Source organism: Falco peregrinus, chromosome 3 (genome assembly GCF_023634155.1).
Source record: "Falco peregrinus isolate bFalPer1 chromosome 3, bFalPer1.pri, whole genome shotgun sequence".
NCBI lineage: Eukaryota > Metazoa > Chordata > Aves > Falconiformes > Falconidae > Falco > Falco peregrinus.
The window spans coordinates 45314067-45331315 of record NC_073723.1 but is presented as its reverse complement, the minus strand read 5'-3'; the positions used below and the strand labels follow the sequence as shown (position 1 = coordinate 45331315).

Sequence of the window (17249 nt, the reverse complement as noted above, 5' to 3'; positions counted from 1 at the left end):
TGTCTTTGGTGCTGAGAGAACAGCACATAATACTACATCTCAAAAGAAAAAAAGCTGTGCCAAAAGGAGAGTATGGGCTTAATTCTCACTTCCCACTTATTTTATGTTGCTGTATTTCTGCTGCTGTTAGTTGAGCAGCCTTTGATTTATGCTAGTTTAAGCAAGATTAAAACCATGTCCTCTATATCAAATGTTGGCTTTATGTATCCTTTTATCATTTCTACAGAAATGAAAACCCATGCAATTGAATTGCCTAGATACAAAGCTTGTTGTTTTGGCCAAATTAGGTGTGTATATAATTAGCACCCCAACATAATTTGTTTTCTTTATAGGCAGATATTAATTTCCTTTCCTAAAACCATGTTTGCCTTATTTCTCTAAAAGTGAAATATAGATAACATTTTTTAGCATCTATACATTAAACTGGTATTATGTCAATCAAAAAATGGAAGATGCAAATTACTTATTTCATGGTCTAGCTGATTAACACAATCGTCTGATATATGTCATTGAATTCTGATTTAAATAATTCCTATCTCCATCCATGCAGTGTAGTGTATTTGTCTTGGGCAAAAGTGTAATAGATATATTTTATAACTCTAAGACTATCCATACATCTGCAACCTTGTGAAGAGTAAATCTGATTTTTTATTGGGCAGTCTTGAGCTTTCTTACATTTGCTATTAACAACAGAAAAATATGTAAATGAGTGAAAGAATAAAGTAGGGTCTATTTACAAAGATGAAATATAAAGAAGCTGATATAAAAGGTCTTTTATCTAGTGTAATGCAGCGCTTCTGAAACAAATTGAGCCTTTTAGTCACCATATGGCACTTTTAGAGCTCTATTATTGTCCTTATATCCTAGACCTCTGCTCTAACCAACCAAATTTCCCTTTGCATCGTGCTTTCTTTACTTTGTTATATGTCATTCACATTTTCCATTTGACCACTGATGCTCATTGGGAGGAAGGAAGTGATTCATCCCATAAGAACAAATGAGGATGTTAGCAGAGACAAGAGCAGTAAAACTAAGCAGCTGTCTCCTGATTTTTTTATTGAGAAAAAAAAACCAAACCGTTTTCATCTGGTAGATAAAACGAGAAGCAAAGTCTGCTGCCTTGCAGAGAAGTACAACATCCATTCTAAGCACAAAACACCTGAGATACTGAAGTATAGGTCTAAACATACATCTACTGGATTAAAAGTAGTCACAATAGGTATCATGATACAAGTACATTATCAAACATATAATTGAAGAGTTGAAGAAGATGGAGCACAAATAATGCCTGATCTGGGGAACTCTCAATCAAATCTATAAAGACATGACTTATGAAAGCATTTTCATTATCTGAATATCTGTTTGAAAACAAACACAGTCATTTATTTCCAGGGAAAATTTCGCACTCATTCAAAGTAGTGATGAAAGAGCATCAGAGGGCAATATGATTTTGATCCATATTTTATTAAATAAAAAGAGAACAAGAAAGAAAGGTGGGGGGGGGAACCTGAGGGCTGAAGACTATTTGAGATCGTAGGTCATTTATGTGAAAGGAAAGCCCTGTTAAGTTAGAGAATTAAAGAGATCATGTACCTTTTACATAAGGACTTCCAGAGCTTCTGTGCCCCTTCTGTGAGTTACTGATTCAGAGTAAAGGTACTTAGGTTTCTATATCACATAGGTTCACTTGTCAACAGAGTAATAATGAATATGAAAAGAAGTGGGAGAGAAAATAATTCTATTCCATCGGTAAATATTTTACAGATTTAACCAAAAAATGAGAAAAAGAGCCAAGCATTGAAACCCACCCAAAGCTTCAATTCAGTGAATGTTTCCCTTGCAGAAACAGCGTGATAGGGTCTTGAACAATGAAAACATAGTAAGAAGTGAAAATCCAAGGTGAATGCTTTGCATGGCTGATCACTGCACGCCAGGTGCAGTGGGAGCCTCACCCTTCACAAGCCAAGACTTTCCAAGCAGGAGGAGCCCCTCCAGGCACAGCAACACCAACCTTCTTTCAGAGCCAGAAAGCCAGTTTTGGAAGACAGTGTTCTGACCCTGCATGCAGCAGCTCCCTGTATCTTTACCGGTGTAAATTCTTGTGCTGGCACACTTTAAATCTTTTACTTCGCTGATTTATTATTTTAAAGATTTTTTCTTCACTGTTTTCAGAAGCTTGGATGTTTCTACTGTCAGTCTTACAGCCTGTATGCACAAATAGCACCAGCAGCATAGCTAAGACAAGAGCCGCAGATCATGCTACAGGCAAACAGGAGACACCAAGGGGGATTCTTGATAAGGAATCCAGTGATGGAAGTGCCTGGGTAACTTTAGCCTCCTTTGCCAAAGACTCTGGGTGCTGAAAAGCAACATGTTTTGCTTTTTTCCCCATATAAATGAGAACAACCAAAGTCTTTAAGTTACCCCTCTTGCTCCCTTGTCAGATAACAGATACAGATGCACAGATACAAGGAAAGGGGAGGAAGCTAGTTCCTAGGATGGGAAGTTATTTTTAGATGCCACTGATGTTAGCAAAATGAAAAGCAGGAATCTGAGGGAAGCTAAGATTATGGATGAAATCCTGGCCTTGGTGCAATGAATTGCAAAACTCCCACTGGTTTAAATAAGAAGGGATTTTTTTTCCTTTGCATACCAATTCTACCACATACACAAAATATATTCTGCAATGCCATTTAAAAATCAAAAATGCTGAGAGTTTCAGTGAGAACTGTAGCTTAGATTAAACAATAACAGTGACTAATGAAAAGAAATAGCACATCATTCTCCAGTAAATTTTCAGGTACCATTTCCTTACAACAGCAATAATAACCATAATAATAATGAAACGGAGAGAAGCTCTTCTCTCAATACATCAGTCTGCTGCTGGGAGCGTGGCAATAATTACAGAATATCGTATCTTAGTCACTTTCAAGCTAATTCTGCCATCTCACAGAGTTTCTTGTGTTATTCCCATACCCCAAAGTGCTCTCTTTCCCTTTTGTGCATGTTCCTTGGCTGTCAGTCCTTCTGTTGTGGCCAACTTAACTGAGGCCACCCAAAGTCTGAAAGCAAGCTTTGGCACCATATCAACTACAGAAGCTTCTCAGCAGAGCAGGCAATGTCTATTGCAAGGATTTTAGACTCTATGAGATACACATAAATCCTCTTAAACGTAGAAATAATTCTTTACTCAATTGCCCTTCATGTCTCAGTATTGAAAAAAATCTGCCAAAAACTCTGAACAAAGATGAGTTTCCAGTCTAAATCAATTTTTAAATACAACAATGCAAAATAATTTGGGAAAGTGCCCTGAGGCCTCCTCAAACTGTTTGACCTGCTGTATACCCAAACATGAAACTTGAAGACTTTGTTCTGTGTTTCCATGGCTAAGTTTGCATGTGAAATACCATATTGTTTAGTTCTGTTGTGGTGAAGCTGTGAAGACTGAAAATATGAAAACAGGCTTTATTAAGGGAAAATAGCTCCAGTCTTTAAAGGCTGAGACTAATTCCTCCAAACAAACACACTATTTAGTGGTATTCTGAAAACCCAATCACTAATTCTGAAACACTATATGAGATAATCCTTAGAAAAACACACAATGAACAGGAAGAGAGAGTGCTAAAAACCATAGTGACAGGGCTAAAAAGGAAAAGATTGGAAGCCTGAGAATTTCAAAGGAGAGCCTGGTTTTGCTTAGTATTGGGTTTTGAAGCCTCAGCAACATTCAACCACTTGCAAGTGCTGTGTAAAAACTAACATTTTTACATTCTTCTCTACTATATTGTGACTCATCCTTAGATCATCTTTCATTGAGTAAGGAGGGTGGAAACCAGGGAAATAACAGAAGGACATAGGGCCTGAAAGGTGGGACAGTTCCTGCTGCATGGCTGGCTAAGCACAATGAAAAAGCAGCTTGGGGAGACTTTTTCTGTTGCTCTGAAGTATGATTGGGAGTTTCTATATGCAGAGGCAGTCAACAATGCATCTGCACATTAGCATTTGTGCAGTAATCTGCTCTACAAATGCAATATTGATTTCTAGAAGAACATAGCATACACCTTCACAAATTGTCGCTATGTGAAGAGATCTTTGGCTTTTTGCTTTTCTGTCCCTTGCAAAGGGTTGCACAACTTGAAACAGGCTCCCTGGCTACAGAATTTATTGCGGTGTAGTTCTGCTCTTCTCTTACCCTTTAATTTGACCTTTCTAGATGTAGTCTAATAATTTTCTGTCCTATAAAGTTAATTAAGAATTGAACATTCCCACCTGTTAATGCAGTAAAGTGCGGTTGTGCTTTTGGTAGAGCATATTAATAATGCCACTAATTGAGACAATAATTGTCATGACACAGGATCCCTCTTTTTGCTCTGAATGAGTTTTACTTATGGGAGAAATAGGCTATGACTGACATGGGAGATGTAAGCTGTACTGAGAAAAAGTGTTATAATCACCCTGTAATGCTGGGATACCCACAGCAGAAACAATCAGCTGCAGGCAGAAGAGTTTCTGTGGGGCTGTAGCATCCACACACTGTTAATAGGGACTTTGATACAATCATCCAGTTAATGTGGTGCACCCTTATTCCCTCACCTTTCCTATGGAGGAGTACAGTGTTGCAGTGGCTCAGACCCCTGCACTGAGCAGATTTTCCTCCGGGGAGCCAGGCGTAGGTGTAGGTGGGTGGTGTGTCTGAAGAGCCTTTGGGTGAGACTGGTTTTTAGACTAGCTTTTCAGGACAGCACAAGCTTCAGCAGAACTGCACCTCTAGGGAGTAGCCGAGAGAGATGATTTCAAAGCCTTGGGTGATGGGATGCCACATCCCTAAGAAAGAGGTACAGCCTTTTACTTGGTTTTACTGATGCAATAGGTAAAACACAGCATACTGGACTTGGTGGGATGATTTAGCAGATCTGAGAGAAGAAGCCAGATTTCTTTCATGTCAGATCAGCTTGCTATTCACTACATCACAGTACCTCTCAGAAGCGCCGCTTGCAGTGTGTTTATTGGTCATGAGATTAGATTGTCATCTGCTTTGCCTTGGAAAAATCAGAAGTATTTTGTAGGCAACAAACAGATGGGTTAGAGACCTGATGTGCACCTGGGAGTTTTGCCTGTCCTGCTGAATTTAACACAAGATTTGGGATATTGGCTAGCATGTGACATGGGGTCAGGATTTAGGCTTCCCTTATTCTGCCAGGCCGTAGTTAAACTTTATAGTACGATTTTAAGACCTCATGTCTTTTGGGGCCTTTATCACAAAAGCTCTAAAATATGTTCGTGAGTTACTGTTATTTGACTTGGTATCTTTTAACATACTGTGTACCTCTAAATACTGAGGCAAAGGCTAAGTCATTTGCTGGTGGAAACATGTAAACTAGTAAGTCTTGGTCCTTACTCTTGTTCTGTGTGACACTGGGGGTGGGGGGAGAGGGGGTGGGGGAGAGGGCAGAATAGTTTAAGAGTTCTGCTTCCATAACCATTCAATTCAAATATCAGCTATGTACCTCATATGAGGATTAAATAGCAATGTTTTCATTTATAGAAGTAAGCATAATTTTTGCATTTCTGTGAAAGGAAGGAGTAGAAATTATCTATTCTGGACTCATTCCAGGTTGAATAGCTTTTGTCCATGGCAAAACGGGGACGGTCTCTTGTCATATCCTGTCAGTAGTGAAATGTTAGAGATAATGAATGTTTAGTGTGATCTTTGTCTATAGCTAAGTCTTGCAGAGAGTGTTAAAATAAATATTTGCTAATCCTTTATATATGTACTTTTCAAGATTTGAAGTCTCAGCCAGGTTTCTTCAGCAAAGTAGGGAAAATCAAAAGCACAGCTTCCTACATTAGAAGTGCATTATTCTTGGCTACAGTTGCTTTGCTTTAATGTGCCGTTACCTTCTACCTGAACTCAGTGCACTCAAGCGTTCTCTTGATGTTCGTAACTGCTGCTGCCTACTGTTCAGATATCTTCATCAGTCTCTTCATGATTGTTCCTAAGGATTTTCTTTTCTTGAGGATCCAGGCTGTTCAAAGCCCGTTGGTGTGTTAAAAGTCTGATTAAACTTTCAGTGTATCTGACAGGACTATCTGTGGGGATTCCAGATTAACCACCTGGAATCATTTGATCTTAAACAGTATTAAAATAATGTTTCAGTAGAGGCATGTTTGAATGCTACCATGTTTGTAATCCAATAAATACTATCTCAATGTCATCTTTTATTCACTGAAGAAATGACTTCTCTGACAGCTGCCTCAGCTGCCATTCCAGTCAGGTTTTTTAGAGGTTTTGCAAATTTATCTAAGCAGGCTTAGGTATCCACTCTATACAATAGTGTGCCATGTTTTTATTCAGTGCTTGCTTAAAACATGCTATAAAAGTAACACTTCAAACAGGCTATTATAGGGCCTTATAAACGCTCTACTGAATGTTTTAGGAATAGAAAAGTTTCTATTTACACTGGAACAGTTTTTATGGTCACCCACTCTTCTGTTGATTAATCAGTCAATCGCTAGGACAGTCCAGCTGGATTCAGCTAAGATCAGTTGTCCTCCCCTAAGGACCCCAGCAGTCTCAGTTGTGTCTTTCCTAAGGGCTGCCAACCTGATCTACTGTTAGAGTGAGATGCCTTTTTAAAGTAGAGAAATCACTTTCCTTAAGTGCTTTTCTTTGAAATTAGCTGAGCTTTGACCACAGGATGCTTTAGATATATAAAGCCTAAATCCCAAGTTCTCTCTTTCTTTGATCTTGACTTACTGCTCTCACTACAAGTTAACTTCATGAGAGCTAAAAACAGAAAACAACTAACCACCATGACGAAGGGTGTCCTTGAGCTCTGCAGCTGGAGACACTAACTGTAACATCCAAAGCATGCAATCTATATGCAATATAAATAAAAAACTTTCGAATAGATCCTTCTTTGAAGGGGAAAATAAGCAAGGCGATAGCATTAGAAAGCACAGTTAGTCTGAAATCCTTGCTAAGCTGCATATTATACACAGCTATTTCCATAGCCCTTTGTGGAGTCAGCTGGCATCCTGCAAGCAAGCAATAAGAAAATGTAAGGAAGGATTTTGCTCTGGTTTAGCCAGTCCTCTTTCCCATATGACCTCTAGTTCACTTCTAGTAACTCTTCTTTTTTCCCTTTACTTCTCCTTTCTGTCCATTTTCATCATGCAAATAAAATAACCTTAGGAAGTAGGATAAGATAACTATTAATGCCTATTGCACATCAGTCATGTTAAACTAGCTAAGCTGGGCAGAAAACAAAACTGAAGTCATTTACCTAAGAGAAGATAATGTCTTCATATGTACTGCACCAACCAGACTTCATTCTTCTTGCTAGTCCATCACTTTACAAAGGAAAGATATTTTAAATAGATGGAACTGGGTCTGTAAAGCACTTTACTGGGACAAAGGATGCATTGTACTAATAAGATGTTATTAAAAATATGGGGAATGCGTGATAAAAGAGTTGTTTACCTAGCTGCCTATATGTCAATATCTTTTTTTTTCCTCTTTCTGACTGTAACTCAGTGCCTCAAATGATGCCCACATGCATTAAATCTTTCTTTGAATTGTCTTCCACAAGTAGGAGTTCTGCTACAGTAGGGATTAGTTTTTATATAACATGATACAATAATTGTTTTCTGCACAGCTCACCTGAGGAAGTTTTGGATGAAGTAAACACTTTTGGGAAGTATTTGGGAGATACATAAAGCTGCAACTGACAGGAAACCAAGCTAGAAATACCAGTCAAAATATCTCATTTCCCAGGGTTCTGTACAGACAAATAATAAGAGAAAATTCTTCCAGCCTTCTGTAATGCAGATAGGATATGGCATAGGTACAAAGCAGATAGCATAGGTATATATTGAAAAGAAAATATAAGAAAATGTAGTAGGGAAATTGCATTTATTTTTAGTAGTGTTTACTGCAAAACTTACAGCCTTCTTTTCTGATAAAAAGATAAAACAATAATTATTTTCCTAGTGTAACCTCTTGATCTATCTTTGAAATCTAAGATGGTTACAGCTTTCAGGAATTTTTGTATTGAAATGTTGCAATTACAAAATACTGTCATTCTGTATCATAGAATCATAGAACCATTTAGGTTGGAAAAGACATTTGAGATCATTAAGTCCAAAAGTTAACTGAGGACCACCAAGGCCATCACTAAACCATGTCACTAAGCACCACATCTACATATTTTTTAAACACCTCCAGGGATGATGATTCCACTGTCTCCCTGGGCAGCCTGTTCCAATGCTTGACCACCCTTTTACTGAAGAAATTGTTTCTGATATCCAGTCTAATCCTCCCCTGGCACAACTTGAGGCCTTTTCCTCTTGTTTTGTCACTTCTTATCTGGGAGGCTTGTCCCCACCTGCCTACAAGCTCCTTTCAGGTAGTTGTACAGAATACTAAGGTCCCCACTGAGTCTCCTCCAGGCTAAACACCCCCAGTTCCCCCACCCGCCCCTCATAAGCCTTGTGCTCCAGCCCCTCCACCAGCTTCGCTGCCCGTCTCTGGACACGCTCCAGCCCCTCAATGTCCCTCCTGCAGTGAGGGGCCCAAACCTGGACACGGCATTCGAGGGGCGGCCTCACCAGTGCCCAGTGCAGGGGGACGGTCACTGCCCTGGTCCTGCTGGCCACACGGTTTCTGACACAAGCCAGGGGGCTGTTGGCCTTCCTGGCCACCTGGGCACACTGCTGGCTCATGTTCAGCCGGCTGCCGACCAGCACCCCCAGGTCCTTTTCCTCTGGGCAGCTTCCCAGCCGCTCTGCCCCAGCCTGTAGCGCTGCGTGGGGTTGGTGTGACCCAGGTGCAGGACCCGGCACTGAGCCTTGTTGAGCCTCACACACTCGGCCTCGGCCCATCGGTCCAGCCTGTCCAGATCCTCTGCAGAGCCTCCTGCCCTCAAGCAGATCAACTCTCCCACCCAACTTGGTGTCATCTGCAAACTTACTGAGGGTGCACTCAGTCCACTCATCCAGATCATCGGTAAAGATATTAAACAGAACTGGCCCCAATACTGAGCCCTGGGGAACACCACTTGTGACCAGCCACCAGCTGGGTGTAACACCATTCACCACCGCTCTTTGGGCATGGCCATCCAGCCAGTTTTTCACCCAGTGAAGAGTACACTTGTCCAAGCCATGTTTCTCCAGGAGAATGCTGTGGGAGATGGTTTCAAAGGGTTTAGTAAGGTCCAGGCAGACAACACCCACAGCCTTTCCCTCACCCACTGGGTGAGTCATCTTGTCATAGAAGGAGATCAGGTTGATCAAGCAGGACTTGCATTTTATAAACCCATACTGGCTGGGCCTGATCCCCTTGTTTTCCTGCACATGCCAACTGATGGCACTCAGGATGACCTACTCCATGGTCAGGCTGACAGTCCTGTAGTTCCCTGGATCCTCCTTCCCGCCCTTCTTGTAGATGGGTGACATATTGGCTAACCTCCAGTCTTCTGGGACCTCTCCATTTTGCCAGGACTGCTGATAAATGATGGTATAACACTACTGTGTTTTCAGTATAATAATCATTCCTGTTTGTAAACTGTATTGTAGTCAACTAAATCTCAATAAATCTATATAACCCTATTTGTTCAAAGTTTTCACAGGAAGAACCACCATTCAGTAGTATTTGGATGAACTATGCAGATAAGAATAGGATTTTTAGCAAGAAACTATCCAACCTACATTGTAATTGTCACTTCCCCACTTGCTGTAGCTCATATTGCTATTATTCAGCATCTTTCTCTGCTCTCTAAAAGGCAGTTGGACTATATTTCAACATATTCTAAGTAAGAATTTTACCTTTTAGTACTCTTCAGCCAAGCTTGGAAAGCACACCCATTTAATTTTACATACACTTTCAAAAAGGCAGGCAGGTATGCACTGATGCAAGAATAGGACAAATAGTCAAATCCTGATCCTTAACTGGCCTTTTGTTGTACAGCTCCTCTTCTCCAGTCCCCCCACCAATAAACACTGAGAATCAAACTGTTCTTGAAAACAGATTTGTCAGATACACACACAGAGCCAAGCACTTCTGCTTCCCTTTTACCTTCCTTCACCACCTTCTTTGGACAGCTGACAGCCTTAACTCTGCCCTAATGCTATTTTTTGCAGATGGTCCTGAGAAAGATGATGCAGGAAAAGATGTAAACATGGTCTCATGTCACTCCTTTGAGGGTCGAGACCAAAGAGAAACATAGTGCCTGAGCTTTGTGTTCATATTTCAAAACTTAGGGCATAAACCAAAATATAACAACTCTCCTATTCTTTATCAATACCATCTTGTAATCAGATCATTCCTGATTCTTAGCCTGGATTAAGATTGTCCACCTTCTTAAGTGATTAAATGTCTCTGTAGATACATACAGGACATGGCAAACTGCCATTTCAGGCTTGGACGGAATGTGTTATTTTCCCAGTTCAGAAGGTGATCTCCATAGCTTGCACAATATTTTTAGTACAATACACATATGTCAGCCATTCCATGTAGCTTTTAATGTTGAAGATGTTTACTGTTTCATTGTGATGATCTGTTTAGCCTATTGGGAAGGTAATATCCCATCCACCATCAGAGAATAATACCACACACACCCCTTATTTCTGTTTTCAGCCTTGGACAGATTTCCTGTGTGTCATATTTCTTTATAATAATTGAATCTTGCCCACGCAGTAGCCAGCACAAAACCTGAAGTGATCAGATTCTGCTTTGCATCTCGTCTGCTCCTGTTATAGCTGTCAGACAGTTATGCTCTGTCTAGATTTGTAATGACTTTAATGATGTTTTTCATATATTGGCCTGAAAAAAAGGCAGTTCAACTGTCTTAAGATTTTCCGTTACAATGGGGACTCACAAGAAGTATGAATGATTATTGACACACTCAAAATAATCTTTCATGCTGCTTTAAACGACTAATGAGAAAACCCTCGAGTCTTTTGATATTAGTAGATGTTTCATATTGTAATTGAATTTGAAAAGCTCTGTTAAGATTTTTATCCTCTGACAGTAACTTATTATTTCTAGAATAAAATTGCTTGATAAGTGGTTTAGATGGCAGCAGTCTGAAGAAGCCCTTTGCATTTAATCTTTCTATGAACAATGTGAGCTAACAATACACTGTAAATGCAGTCTCCCAGATCCAGAAGTTTTAAGGGAGTGTGTAATTTAGTAACATAAGCTTTCCACAGAGGTCATGTTTTCTAGATGTTTGATCATCCTTATATTTTTCATCTGAACTTCCTTTAATTAGTTCTCATCTTTGCTGAAGGTAAAATCTCCAAAATATACGCAATCTGTCCATCGATGCCTTACTGGTGCTGTGTTCTAAGGCACTCCTGATTCACCTTGAAATCCTGTGGAACTGCTACATAGCCTGCTGTTCGCCCTATTCTGTCTTCGAGTACTTCATTATTCCTACTTAAGTCTACTAATTTGCACTTGGCCTTACTGAATCACATCCTATTTTTTCCAGACCCTTTGTCAGTTTGTCAAGATTATTTTAATTCTAAACTTATCCTCCATGGGACTTGCAACCACTGCCAGCTTGCTTCTATCTGGAAGTGTAAAAGGAATAGTATCTCTTCAGCTAAGCAGGTGACTACTGAAACTGCTGGATAGTACTGGACTAAGATGGAATTCTACAGAGCCCCATTGGCTACTGTCTTGTAATGTGATGGAGAACAAAATGAAGTTAGGGATATAATTCTGTGTGTCCTCTTTTGCTTTTCATTGTGTAAAGAGATAGGGACAGTTGGACTTTCTGATCTTCAGCCTCTCCTGTTTTAATCAAATTCTCACAGGGATGTTCTAACGTGCTTGAGCTCGCTTTAGCCAGACTTCAGCCTGCTTTGAGGTGAGCTTACCGGGGCTAGTACATCAGAATTTCTTCAGTTTTCTGATTTATGTAAATAATCAATAGCATATTCTTCCTTATTCTTACCTGAGTCCTTCATTAGTGTCAGTGGCATTACTTCACTGACCACAGTTAATTTTTCTACTGAAGCAGGGAATAAAGAAAAAAGACACTGGATTTTTCAGCCATCTCAAGGCCATGGTTCTGTATTCATTCCCTTGAAGGCAATGCCATTTAACATAGCCAAACCTCACATCCAGCTGCTCAACCCCATGCCTTCTGTCAGCTGGAGGAGATGATTGCATAGCTGCAGTGTGCTGCTCAGCTGATGGGTGACCTGCCCATGCTGGAAAATAATTACTGCTGCCCCATGCACCTATAGCCTCAGGGTCACATCACTGAGGACTGTGACAGCTCACTGATGAGCTCACTCTTTATTACTAATATGCCAGTGAGTATTTTCTGTTACGCTTTATTCTCTCTTTTAGTTGTATCTTGAGTCTTGACCTTTCTGAGTTTGTCCATATACACTTATGGTTTTATTTTATATTTGTCTCTGGTAATCTGTATGCAGGTCATCCAAGAGACCATTACTGTGCCAAACCCATCACTTTCTACGCTTCTCCTTGGAAAAGTTCATACTTTTTCAGTGAGTGTTGTTCCAGTCAGTCTGATTGCTTTCTTGAACTTCTCTTTCTGATAGACCTGTTTGCTCCTAGAAGCTGCCTTCCCTCCCGGGTCACTGCAGTCTGATTCCTGAGTGTTTGCTGTCTTTGTTCCACTGCTCTCCTCCTAGAATCATTATGTCCAGTAGTTCACGGTTTCTGTAGTGCAAGCTGACTTTCCATTTATTGCTATTTCTTATAAATGTTATCAGTTTTATTCACTTAACATAAAAAGGGAATCTGACCCTTTCACAGGACTTCCTGCATGAAAGTGAGTAAGATCACAGATTTTAAAGTTTTCTTAGTATCAGTTCTTACCTCTAAAGGAATATAAGGAATAATTACATTTTTTTCTTCATGGTGATGCAGACTTTTAGAGAAACCATATAGAAGATAAAATTAATATGTTCTTAAAAAAAATAATATTTATCTAAGTATATTAGAAGTTTAAAAGAAATATTAACAGTTATTAGGTTTGCATTGAGTTCCCCAAATTGCTAAATTTAATATTTTTTAAAAGTTATATGAGAGTTTCACAAGCTGAAATTGTATGTTCGTTTTCCATGTAGAACATTGTCTGCTCCATGACAATCAGAAATACTTCCAATTATAGAAGAGATTACTGACATTTTAGCATTTTGTTACACAATAATTTATAATCCTTCAAAAGCTATTTTAAGAATTTTTTCTTAACTTTATTTAATACATTAAAGATTTTTAAATAAGTTGTGGTTCATCTGTATTTTAATTTTTTCAACAGTAAAGATGCACAAGCTAATTTTTGTCTTAAAGGAACTATGCGACAATTATTTCTTTGTTTAGATTGATTTGTGAAATTGTATTATACTGTTTTCTTTAATTCACTATTTAACCATTCTGAAATACACCTGTCACTTTGGACACGGTCAAGTGCCTTGTAAGTATCTTCTTTAACTGTGCTTGTGTTTATGATCCATGTTGCAATCCGAGAGGAACACTTATTCTATAAACTTATTATGGATTTTGTTGAAACATTTAGCAAACAAATAGGAGCCTAAGCAAACATATTATTAAGACAATTTACTCCAATTCAGCTAATGGAAAGGTTGGAATATATGATCAAATCAAGACTACAATTAAGACTGAGTCAATGAACCAGTGAGTTCAGTTTCTCACATCATTCAGCTAATATGCTATCGGATAACCAGATTGGATGCTAATGGAAATAATGATTTGTTATTTCTTTAGAGTCCATTTTCCTTCCTGCTTAAGACCCTTTAAAACAAGACCCTAAGATATTTTAGCATAAAGACATAAGGAGCCACAGATCCTAGTTTAGGTACAACTTACATATTAGTACTTTGGCTATTGAGTATTTCCCAGAACAGAGATGTCCCTTGGCTCCATCACAGTAAGCTATTTTACTGTTTCTCTCTTAAACGTCATTCTTACCAAATAGTACTGGTTTATTTGCTCTGTTTCTCTTTTCAGAGTAACATAGAATCTTTCCCCTAACTTAAAATAAATGAAGGTCATGTTCAGCATAATACGAGGTTTTGGTTGATAATTATTTTTAAATACTTCATGTACATATAATTTAGAGATTAAAAATCTTTGTTGTTTAATGCTGGGAATTTTTGAATGTGTCATTTTGTAAGCACACACATTTTCCCATGTACACATGTAAAGAATGAGCCATATCACTAAGAAAATTCAGAGAAAAATTAAGGAAGAATGGGCTTTAGTCAAGCTTGAGTCACAGTTGTCAATATCTTGAAACAGGTAGTGGGAGTTGACCTGAATGAATATGAGATCTTTAGTTTTAGTAAACTTACCAAACTGCCTTAACTAAATCCTCAGGTCATTTGCCTTTTTCTGGAGAGCGTAAACAGAGAAAGAGGGGGATTGAATTTTGTAGGGCAATCTATAAGAAAATAAGATACATAATAAAAGAACAATTTTCTTGTAAGTACTCTTCACTTGGGGGTGGTTTTCTCAGGCCAATTTTCAGGACCAACTAGTTGGTATTCTGGATTATGAATACAGTTCAGTCATCTCCCACTGGGCAGAATTCTAGGCCTTTGGTCTCAAAGGAAAGTTGCTTCTGTGTACAACCTTTCATGTCAACATATCTGCTAAGCTGACCATGGATGAACTAATTCTACAACAATCTGAAAAGTACAAAAGGCTCATTGGTGATTGGTACTCGAAAGACTGATGTCAGTTTTTCAGAGAAGGTTGTGTATATGAGTCCCACAGTCACCTAAATAGTACTTTAGAAATGTAATCTTTAACGGAACACATCTCTCCATTTAAGAGGGCTTTTTTTCCCCCTGCAGTTGTTTCAGTTCTTAATTATTAATGCTTTTTACCAGCAAAGATTGGCTGACTTCTGTGACTTTTTGACTTTTTAAAGACTTCAGAACCAAATCCGTATTTTGAAATTTTGTTATAGCCAATTTACTCATAATTAAACAATAAAATATTTCCTGGCCCAGCTCAAATCATAACCCATATTTCTCATAATTAATAAAGTTGCAAGAAAATCTTGCATTATGAACAGCTGAGAGTAATTCTAGAAAACTAGCATGATAGCTGAGCTTCATCAGATCTATTCTCAATATTTTGTCTCTAAACTGGAGGGATATGGATTTGACAGATGGACCACTCAATGGATAAGGAATTGGCTGCATGGTCGCACTCAGAGAGTTGCAGTCAATGGCTTGATGTACAAGTGGAGGCCAGTGACAAGTGGCGTTCCTCAGGAGTCAGTACCGGGACTGGTGCTGTTTAACATCTTTGTCAGCAACACAGACACTGGGATCGAGTGTCCCTCAGCACCCTCAGAAAGTTTGCTGATGACACCAAGCTGTGTGGTTCAGTTGACAAGCTGGAGAGGAGGGATACCATCCAGAGAGACCTTGACAGGCTTGAGAGGTGGGCCCATGCCAACCTCATGAAGTTCCGCAAGGCCAAGTGCAAGGTCCTGCACATGGGTCAGGAAAATCCCAAGCACAAATACAATCTGGGCAGAGAATGGATGGAGAGCAGCCCTGAGGAGAAAGACTTGGGTTGTTGATGGATGAGAAGCTCAATATGACCTGGTAATGTGCACTTGCAGCCCAGAAAGCCAACCATATCCTGAGCTGCAGCAAAATAAGCATGACCAGCAGGTCAAGGGAGGTGATTCTGCCCCTCTACTCTGCTCTCGTGAGAGCCCACCTGGAGTACAGCTCTGGGGCTCCCAAGGTAAGAAGGACATGTGTCTGTTGGAGAGGGTCCAGGGGAGGGCCCTGAAGATGATCAGAGGACTGGAGCACCTCTCCTATGAAGACAGGCTGAGAGTGCTGGGGTTGTCCAGCCCAGAGAAGGAAAGGCTCTGGGAAGACCTTATAGCAGCCTTCCAGTGCCTAAAGGGGCCTGCAAGAAAGCTGGAGAGGGACTTTTTACAAGGGCATGTAGTGATAGGACAAGGAGGGATGGCTTTAAACTGAAAGAGGATAGGTTTAGATAAGCTATTAGGAAGAAATTCTTTACTGTGAGGGTAGTGAGACACTGCAACATGTTTCCCAGAGAAGTTGTAGATGCCCCATCCCTGGAAGTGTTCAGGGCTGGCTTGGATGGAGCTTTGAGCGACCTGGTCTAGCAGAAGGTGTCCCTGCCCATGGCAGGGGGTTTAGAACTAGATAATCTTTAACGTCACTTCCAATCCAAACCATTCTATGATTCTATGATTCTATGATTGATTTTATGTGGAAGTATCTAACTTTATGTCTTCCTTTTCATCTGGAGTAGGTAGCATGCCTAACTGAATCATTTCATACGGATTCCAAAATCTGAATAAAATCAAACTTCAATTAATGCATTTCAATTCAACAAATAGTGGGCTGAAATTATAATACATACGTTAAGCCTAGAGGTAATATATTGATCTCTTTCCCATTGTGTAAGTTAGACTTCCATACTTCTGATTTTCCAGCAATGTGATTTACAGCTGAATTTAGTAAATGTAAATAATAAATTGGCATATTTAATGCAGCACCATGAGTGCTTAAGTGCGTAACATCTCCTGGCAATATTGCCTGGGATTTCCTGGGACAAATCTGCTGTAGCTGAAATCTTGTTTTAAATAGCCTTCAATGAACATCTTTTCCCTGAATATGCCTGATCAGCTTTTGACCCATGTCTCACCTCTCCAGCGTGTTCTGGGCATTGAGTTCCGTGGTTTAATTCTGATTTGTGTGGAAAATGTCCTTCCTTCAGTTGGTGATGAAAGGCAACCCCTTAGCCTGTGATCTGATAATTTGGTTTCATTTTCCATTGTTCTTATATAACAAAAAGTGGGACTAATTATTTTGTATTCATCGTTTCCAAGCCATTCATGATTTTATTTTTTTTCTATAATTCTGTCATCAGTTGTATGTCTCCTTATTCTAAAGCCACCCATATCTTGATTATCTTTGACACCTTTCTCTTACTTCTTCTGATTCAACTACTTCCTTTCTGAGATGAGGAGACAGAAATGTGCATAGCACTGAGGATGCAAGACACAAGGGATTTGTACAATGGCATAATGATGTATTCTACTTTCTTTTCTATTGCTCTTCTACTATTTGATTCTCCTTTCTGACTGCCAATGAGCACTGAGCTGGTGTTTATAATGAACTATTCACGAGTTTTCCAAGAGGTAATAAAAAATTTAAAGCCTATTGCTATATATGTGTAGTTA

General features: G+C 39.4%; 1 protein-coding gene across 2 annotated transcripts in view; it reads left to right on the top strand.

Annotated features, from left to right (window-relative positions):
• Window positions 1-17249, top strand: part of NKAIN3 (sodium/potassium transporting ATPase interacting 3) — a 367883-nt gene that overhangs the window by 313748 nt on the left and 36886 nt on the right. The window lies entirely within an intron of this gene.